Source organism: Otolemur garnettii, unplaced genomic scaffold (assembly GCF_000181295.1).
Source record: "Otolemur garnettii isolate 467f Iridium unplaced genomic scaffold, OtoGar3 scaffold00006, whole genome shotgun sequence".
Classification (NCBI taxonomy): domain Eukaryota; kingdom Metazoa; phylum Chordata; class Mammalia; order Primates; family Galagidae; genus Otolemur; species Otolemur garnettii.
Window position 1 is genome coordinate 27212202 of NW_003852401.1, and position 9564 is coordinate 27221765.

Below are 9564 nucleotides of genomic sequence, written 5' to 3' on the forward strand. Positions count from 1 at the left end.
AACATTTCACATTGTATATCAAAGCAGTACCTGAACCCCATAAATACATCAATGTACAAAGTTATGATTTAATAAAAAATAATCATTAAATAAAATAAAAGGTGAATTCTTATAAGATCTTCTTTGTCAGGGTGACCCTCAGTTAGATGGATGATACCAAACTTTAGGTGGCAACTCATTTTCTTTCTTTCATTTTTATTTTTTTAGAGACAGAGTCTCACTTTGTCACCCTCAGTAGAGTGCTGTGGCATCACAACTCACAGCAAACTCTAGCTCTTAGGCTTAGGCGATTCTCTTGCCTCAGCCTCCCAAGTAGCTGGGACTATGGGCGCCTGCCACAACACCTGGCTATTTTTTGGTTGCAGTTTGGCTGGGGCCGGGTTCGAACCTGCTACCCTCAGTGTATGGGGCCAGCACCTTACTCACTGAGCCACAGGCACTGCCCAGCAACTGATTTTCAAGATGGAAAACATTAGAGATAGCAATTCTGTTATAGCTCAGAGAAATGAAAACACGTGTCCATGTTTGAAACATGGTGAATGACGTGGACCTGCAACACTACCAACCCTGTAGAGGAGCCCCTGGATCTTATCAGGCTCAGCCTGGATGAGCAAATTTATGTGAAAATAAGAGATGACTGAGAGCTACAGGGCAGATTACATACTTATGAGCAACATTTAAATATGATATTGGGAGATGTGGAAGAAACTATGACTATTATAGAAATTAACGAAGAAACATATGAAGAGATATATAAATCAATGAAATGGAATATTCCAATGCTCTTTGTCCAAGGAGATGGCCTTGTCCCGGCTGCCCCTCCATTGAGAGTTGGCTGATACAAAGAATTTATCCCAAAGGAGACTTTGTCCAATTGCCACTTTCTGTGCAAAACATTCAAAAGAGGGCTCGGTGCCTGTGGCTCAAATGGCTCAGGTGCCAGCCACGTACACCTAAGATGGTGGGTTCAAATCCAGCCCGGGCTACCAAACAACAATGATGGCTGCAACCCCAAAATAGCCAGGCGTTGTGGCGGGCACCTGTGGTCCCAGCTACTTGGGAGGCTGAGGCAGGAGACTCACTTGAGCCCAGGAGTTGGAGGTCGCTGTGAGCTGTGATGCCACGGCTCTCTACCCAGGGGGGATAGCTTGAGGCTCTGTCTCAAAAAAAAAAAAAACATTCAAAAGAGCAACCTGCTTACATTTCGATATTAAGAAATGACCAAGGATTCCTTCACTCCTGAAATGAGTTAATTTGTAGATAACTCACAACTCTTAAAGCTAAATGTCATTTTTATTTTTCTCCAATACTTCCACTAAATGTGATCACTAAGGTGCAGAACTCTTTAAAAAACAAAAAGAACGTATGTCAGGTAAACACTTGTACACAAGTGTTCATAGTAGTCAAACGATGTAAACAACCCAAACGTCCATCAACTGAAGAGTAGATAAACAAAATGAGGTCTGTCCATGCAAAGGAATATTATTTGGCCATAAAAAGGATTAAAATTCTGATACAGGCTACAACAGGGATGAACCTTGAAAACGTTATGCTAAGTAAAAGAAGTCACACAGTGTCACATATTGTATGAATCAATTTATATGAACAATTCAGAAGAGGTGCATCTATAGAGACACAAGTTAGATTAGTGGTAGCTGAGGGCCAGAGGGCAGGCAGGGAATTAGGGTGTGGATGTGGAATGATGATTAATTGGTATGGGATTTTTGGGGAGAGGGGTAATGAAAATGTTCTAAAATGGATTGTGGTGATGGTTATGCAACTGTAAATATACTAAAATCCATGCTATAAATGGGCAGATTGGTGTGTGAACCTCAGTGCATTTTTCAAGATGTCTCCATTTGGTCCAGGTTGGATTTTCAACAACATTGTCCTTTTCAGGGTTCGGAGTACCACGTTATTGTCATCTCCTTGTGAGTGGGACTGGCACCCCAGCTGTCGCTCCCAGCCAAAGCACTCCAGGAAGCACAGAGCTGTGCTGGAAGACAGCACAGGTATTTACCAGGTATTTGCTTATTTGTTTCTCATCAACCTTTTTACTGGTTTTCTCCACTGAACGTTTGATATGTAAATTATTTCATATCCTAGAGATAGTCAAGGTCTCAATTTTTGATGTTGTTGATATATAAGTTTTCACACATAATTCAATGGTAGTGTCCTGTCTGTCTACCAAAATATCTTACCTGCATTTATGGTACGACTTTGTCATGTTGGGTAAGTGCTAACTGACCACCTTCCTGGCGTGTTAAGCCCAGCTTCTGTGGTTCAGAATAAATGCTTCACTGCTGAGATCCGCCTTTGGTGCCGGTCATTTCTGGGGTTGGAGGTCATTTTGTAGGTCATGTTTTTTCATTATCATGGAGGTAGTAAAATTATATAACAGTGGTAAACACTTTGCTGAAAATATGTAAGACATCATCAGTCACACTGGCTTCTAAAGATTAATTATGTATAAGCTTTCAGGGAAAGAGCTGAGACCAAGTATTATCCATTTACTGATTCACTTTTAAGTACGAATTAAACAAGATTTACAAGGTATTAAATTTTGTTTTGACAGATGCTGGGATGTATTTGTTCTTAGTTACATTTTGACCTCTGATTATAGGCCAGTCCATGCCTGGCTGGAGGGGGGTTGGAATTTTGTTCATGTGTTTGTTTTATAATTCCTGTCTGTTTAAGCTGGCAGCCCCTGCCTCGGTGGACTGCAGCTTCATGTGGGAACTGCGGTGTAGTGCAGTGTGAATAGCACACTCTAGGATAGCAGGTGATTGTTCAAATCCTGGTGCTGCTGCCTCCGAATTGTGTGCTATTGGGCACATGTCTTTTTTTTTTTTTTTTTTTTGAGACAGAACCTCACTTTGTCGCCCCTGATAGAGTGCCATGGTGTCATAGCTCACAGCAACCTGAGATTCCTGGGCTCAAGTGATTCTCTTGCCTCAGCCTCCCAAGTAGCTGGGACTACAGGCTCCTGGCACAATGCCTGGCTATTTTTAGAGACAAGGTCTCACTCTGGCTCAGGCTGGTCTTGAACCTGTGAGCTAAGGCCATCCACCTGCCTTGGCCTCCCAGAGTACTAGGATTACAGGTGTGAGCCACTGTGCCTGGCCTGGGAACATGTCTTAATGCTTCTCAGATCCTTCATCTAAGAAGGAAGAGTTAATATGAAGTTACATGAATTAATATATAGCAGGCTCGGTGCCTGTAGCTCAGTGGGTAGGGCGCCAGCCACATACACCGAGGCTAGTGGGTTCGAGCCTGGTCTGGGGCCTGTTAAGACAACAGTGACAACTGCAACCAAAAAATAGCCGGGCATTGTGGCGGGCACCTGTAGTCCCAGCTACTCAGGAGGCTGAGGCAAGAGAATCACTTAAGCCCAGGAGTTTGAGGTTGCTGTGAGCTGTGTCGTCACAGCACTCTACCAAGGGGGGTGACATAGTGAGACTCTGTCTCAAAAAAAAAAAAAATTAATATATAGCAAGTACTGGGCAAATGCCAAGGCCTTTCTCAGAGTCTAGTTGCTCAAATGAGGACACTTGAGTGGGGAAGTCCTCAGTTTTCAGAGGATTGACAAGGCTAGAAGTGGGTTTTATTTACTGAAATGTTCTCTATGGAGCTCTTAAATGTCCCAAACGTGAGAAAACAGATGCTTGCCCAGAGTCCAGAAGTGGTTTTCCTACAACTGGATTTCCAGTTAGGGTTAATTGATTTAATCAAATGAATCGGAGGGACAGTGTGGAATATGCAAAGAGGGAGTGGAGCTTGCACTGCCTGTTGGAGAGAAGGCTCTTTCTGACTCAGGCAAGTCCCTCCTGGTAACCACCTCCCTTGTGTCCTCTCCTTGTACTTGGGCTACTGGAACACATGCCTTCCTAACAGCAGGGTGCTTTCCAGAGTCAGTGCCTTGCTCCAGGTCTCTGTTATGTGTAGACACCTGAACCTGGCTCTCTGATATGAATTAGCCTGAGGCAAGCTTGGGCAGCAAGGATTCCCCACCCCCCCTTCTACCTTGCCTTAGAACTTGCTTGGGTATACCTGGGAGCTCCTTAGTGGTCACTCCTCCCTTAAGCTCCTCAGTTCATAGGAATTCTCGTGGAGTTCACACCAGTAACCAAACCTCATACTGTACTGGCCAGACTAGAGCAGTGGTTCTCAAACTCCAGCCACATTAGAAGCACCTGGAGGGCTTTTTCAAAAAAATGTCTGAGCTCCATTCCCAGAGCTTTTGCTTCAGGCAATGTGGGGCAGGGCCCAGGAATTTGCATTCCTAGCTGTCCCAAACAGGTCTTACTTTGGGTTTCTGGGCGGTACTTTGAGAACCACTAACCTAGGGAGTATCTTTAATAGCCTGTTTAGATCATGGGCTTATTTGTAGATGGTGTGTGTACAGACATTTTTTTGACTGTAGTTAAGGGATTCTTTCCTCAAATGTATTTATGTGTGTGCATATATTGTATATATATTGAGATAGAGTCTCACTATGTCGCTCTTGGTAGATTCTCTTGCCTTAGTCTCCCAAGTAGCTGGGACTATAGGCGGCTGCCACAACTCCTGGCTATTTTTTTGTTGTAGTTGTCATTGTTGTTTAGCAGGCCCTGGCCAGGTTTGAACCTGCCAGCCTTGGTGCATGTGGCTGGCACCATAACCACTGTGCCACGCGTGCTGAGCCTGCTGAGGAAAATTTAGAAGATGCAAGGGTGGTCCCTAGAATCAGTAATTGCTTTCGTGTGTGAAAAATACTGCTCTGCCACCTTAAAGTGGAGGTGGGGGGCAGAAGGCCTGAAGTGGTGATTAAGTCAGGGGCAGCCTCCTGGAGGGAGGTGGCCTTTGAGGGGAAACCAGACCATGAAAAGTAGTTGAGCAGGTGTACAATGGGGGTAAAGGAAACTCTGGGAGCAGAGACTGCATATTAGAGGATTTGGAGCTGGTGATCTAGGCTAGAAGAACAGGTCTGTGTTTGTCTTGAGAATTCCACTGTGATTCCAATATGAATCGAGGTTCAACCTATCTTCATTTGGGTTCTTATTATGTAGTTGGTAGTGTGCCAGACATTTTACTTGCATTGTTTTATTTATTTATTTAATTTTGAGACAGAGTCTCACTCTGTCCCCCTGGGTAGAGTGCTGTGGCATCATAGCTCACAGCAATCTCAAACTCTTGAGCTTGAGCAATCCTCTTACATTAGCCTCCAGAGTAGCTGGGACTATAGGCATGTGCTACAATGCTTGGCTAATTTTACTATTTTAGTAGAGATGAGGTCTCTCTCTTGCTCAGGCTGGTCTCGTACTCGTGAGCTCAAGCAATCCACTTGTCTTAGCCTCCCAGAGTGATAGGATTACAGGTGTGAGCCACCACGCCTGGTGGCACGGTCTCATTTAATTCTCATACTCATCCTATGAGGTGTGTGTCCAATTGTAACCCCCCATTTGTGTTAGTTTTTGCAGCTGCAGTAACAAAATACCATAAACTTTAGGTCACATTAGGAGTGAGGATGTCAACATGTGAATTTTGAGGAGACACGATTCAATTCCTCACACTTATTAAGGGATGAAAAATGGAAGCTTGGAGAGTGCAGGCAAAGTGTTGCCTGTGCCACACAGTCCTTAGGCCCAACCACACAGACTTGCCATTTTGTAGGTCAAAACAGCTGAATGTTGGCAATGTCATAAGGATAAACCTGGCTTGCTGGAACCCAGGTCTGTCTGACTTCCATGGCTGTGTTCTTCCACCTTGTCCTCTGCTGCATCTGGAATTTTCTTTCTTTCTGTCATGTTTCCTTTTGGTTCACCAGGCAGAGCGGTATTGTGGAGATCAGGTTCCTAAGCTTCTAGTCTGGTAGCTTTGGGTTCTTGAGTTTCTGGTTATGATACTCTTATATTTTAGTTTCCTATTTTATTATTATTATTTTTTAAATTTTTATTTATTTACTTTGAGACAGTCTCAAGCTGTCACCCTGGGTAGAGTGCCATGGCATCATAGCTCACAGCAACCTCCAACTCAGGCTCAAGCCATCCTCTTGCCTCAGTTTTTCTATTTTTTTTCTTTTTTTTTTAGTAGAGATGGGGGCCTTGCTTTTGCTCAGGCTGGTCTTGAACCAGTGAGCTCAAGCAATCCACCCACCTCAGCCTCCCAGAGTGCTAGGATTAGAGGTGTGAGCCACTGTGCCCAGCCTAGTTTCCCATTTTATGTTATGAAGGGACTACTAGGAAATTTAGTATATGAAGCTTTTAAAATTCATGAAAGAAAGGGAAGATATTTTTTAAGATGAGGCTTTTTTTGCTATTACATGTATAATGTTAAATACTTATAAATACGTGGGTTATCTGAGTGTAAATTCCAGCATGCAATCAACTGTAGATGAAAATTATTCAGGGAACCTGCTTGGGGCCCATAGCTCTGAAGTAAGGGCACTGGCCACATGCCCTGGGTCTGGTAGGTTTGAACCCATCTGAGCCTGCTAAACAAACAAACAACAACAAAAGCTGAGTATTATGGCAGGTGCCTGTAGTCCCAGCTACTAGTGAGGCTAAAGCAAGAGAATCACTTAAGCCCAAGAGTTTGAGGTTGCTGTGAGCTGTGACACCATCGTACTCTACCGAGGGTGACATAGTGAGATTCTGTCTCAAAAAAACCAAAAAAACAAAAAAACAAAAAACAAGGGTGGTGCCTGTGGCTCAAGGAGTAGGGCGCTGGCCCCATATACTGGGGTGGTGGGTTCAAGCCCAGCCCTGGCAAAACTGCAAAAAAAAAAAAAAAAAAAAAAGAAAGAAAGAAAGAAAAAAAGAAAAAAGAAAGAATTAAGATGATCTGCAGCACTAGTTCTCTTACTTTTTCATGCCCAAATTTCGCAAAAGGATTCTTTGTGATTCTTCCCCCTTTCCCTCATATCACCTGCCCTTCTCTTCAGCTCTCCCTGTGCCAGCAGCCATTTAGAGGTTCAGTCACTGGTTTCAGGTATCCCTTGGGGGCAGGCACAGTACCCTCTGAGGAAATCTAGCTGGATAAAGGCTCTTCCCTTAGGAGAAACTGTAGTCTAATTGGCAACTAGCAGTCACCTTATTGTACAGCTGCCCCTGTTGGGACCCTAGGACTGTGGCTGAGTGGGGGAGCCTAGGAGGCTTATTTTATGATTCCCATTTAACTGAATAAAATAGAGATAAAGACTCAACAGCTAGTTTCTGATTGGAGGGGAGAGGGATTGTCATTGGAGCCCTGATTTTGGTACTTTACTCAGAGTTGAATGGTTAATAACAGTAGTTTCTAGTTAAGCCCCAATTTTGATTCATGTAGAGGTAATCTGATTGTGTAGTGAGATTAGGCTGAACATCCTGAGCAGGATTCGCCCTCCGCCCCTCCATGATGAAATCAGTTCAATTTGGAAAGAACTGAGTGTTGAGCCAGACTCCGTGGCTCCTCTAGCACTCTGGGAGGCCAAGGGGGTAAGGATCACCTGAGGTGAAGAGTTCAGTTTGAGACAGCCTGAGCAAAGCACGATCCTGTCTCTACCAAGAATAGGAAAATTAGGTAGGCATGGTGACACAAACCTACAGTCTGGGCTACTCAGGGGGCTGAGGCAGGATGCTCGGAGCCCAGGAGTTTGAGGTTACTGTGAGCTAGGCTGAGAACATGGCACTCTAGCCTCAGTAACAGAGTGAGACCAATGTCCCCACCCACAAAAAAGAAAAAGAATTGATTTTTGAAAAGACAGAACAATTATTTGCTTATAGTTTTTATGGCTATTTGACATGGATATTTGTAATAATTACTGATGTTCGAAAACTCAAATAATTACACATATATAAAATTATTTTACTTCAGATCTTAATAATGGTTACTAAAATAATTAACTCGGTCTACACACCTTGAAAGTGGCTTCATAATGTGTGAAAGTTACACACACATATATATATTTTGAGACAGAGTCTATGTCACCCTCAGTAGAGTACCGTGGCATCACAGCTCACAGCAACCTCAAACTCTGGGTCTTAAGTGATTCTCTTGACTCAGCCTCCTGAGTAGCTGGGACTACAGGCGCCTGCCATAACACCTGGCTATTTTTTATTGTTGTTGTAGTTGTCATTGTTGTTTAGCTGGCCCGGCTGGGTTCAAACCCACCAGCTGCAGTGTATGTGGCTGGTACTCTACCCACTGAGCTACAGGTGCCGCTGTGAAAGTTATATTTTATCTTCAGATGGCTTTAGCTCAGCAGGATAAATATGGCAAGAAAGAGGGATGTTTTCCCAAGACTTAGAACAAGAATCAAGATATGTTAGCAAATAGAGGATGGTCTCAGCAGAGGCAGAACTACATTAGGAAGAGAGAGATATGTAAAAAACAGTGTCATTGGGAGTAATAACTAGGATTATCTCTGTAAAAATAATATAAGAACACACTATTTATGGGGTTTACTGTTTAGAATGTAAATCTCAAGGAGAAAATAAACTTTAATTGATGTCTTTAAGAATTTAGACCATGATTTTGGAAGCAGGAAAAGCTGAAAGTCCCATAAATGCCTGAAACTAAATGAAAGATCTCACTCTTGTACTTAAACTGGCCCTGACATCCCAGATTAGCAAAGGATCTGGTATACTTCCTATAAGCCTAATTGTATTCGTTATGACTGTCTACCCTGCTTGCCTCTCTCCACTGTTCTAGCAGTAGGGGAACCTTTTAGCTTGATGCAGTCCTAGCCTCCAAGAATACTAGCAGAGTAAGCTTCCCCAGAGATCATGCGATGGAAAGGCACAGAGACCAAAACGAGGTGTTCCAATCACATGATTTATTCAACTGGAAAACACAGGAGAGAAGCCAGAGGAAAGAGATGGAGCCTGTTAACATAACCAGGTTAGGGCTCGGCGCCTATAGCTCAGCTGGCTCAGGCGCCAGCCATATATACCAGAGCTGGCAGGTTTGAATCCAGCCCAGGCCAAAAAATAGCCAGACGTTGTGGTGGGTGCCTGTAGCCCCAGCTATTTTGGGGGCTGAGGCAAGAGAATCACTTGGGCCCAGGAGTTTGAGGTTGCTGTGAGCTGTGACGGCACTCTACCCAGGGGGACAGCTTAAGACTCTGTCTCCAAAAAAATAAAAAATAAATAAATAAATAAACATAACCAGGTTAGGATACAAAGAGGATGAAAGAGCCACACTTCTGGAACCTTGTGCTTCTAATGTGTCTCCTTGTGGGTCAGCTTTCCTGGCTAATGCTGTGGTCTTTATGAGGACTGGGCATGGTGGCTCACACCTGTAATCCTAGCACTCTGGAAGGTCAAGGTGGGTGGATTGCTTGAGCGCAGGAGCTTGAGACCAGCTTGAGCAAGAGTGAGACCTGTTGCTATGAAAAGTAGAAAACTAACTGGGTGTCACACCAGGCACTTGTAGTCCCAGTTGCTCAGGAGGCTGAGGCAAGAGGATTGCTTGAACCCAGGAATTCCAGGTTGCTGTGAGCTATGATTGATGCCAAAGCACTCTACCCAGGGTGACAGAGTGAGACTCTGTCTCAAAAAAAGAGAGAGAGAGAGTACTAGGATGTAGAGGTGTGAGTCACCAAGC

At 43.9% G+C, this 9564-nt stretch overlaps 1 pseudogene; it reads left to right on the forward strand.

The window, feature by feature from the left end:
- The first annotated feature begins 532 nt into the window (after positions 1-532).
- Positions 533-839, forward strand: LOC100958545 (annotated as a pseudogene).
- Positions 840-9564: the final 8725 nt, after the last annotated feature.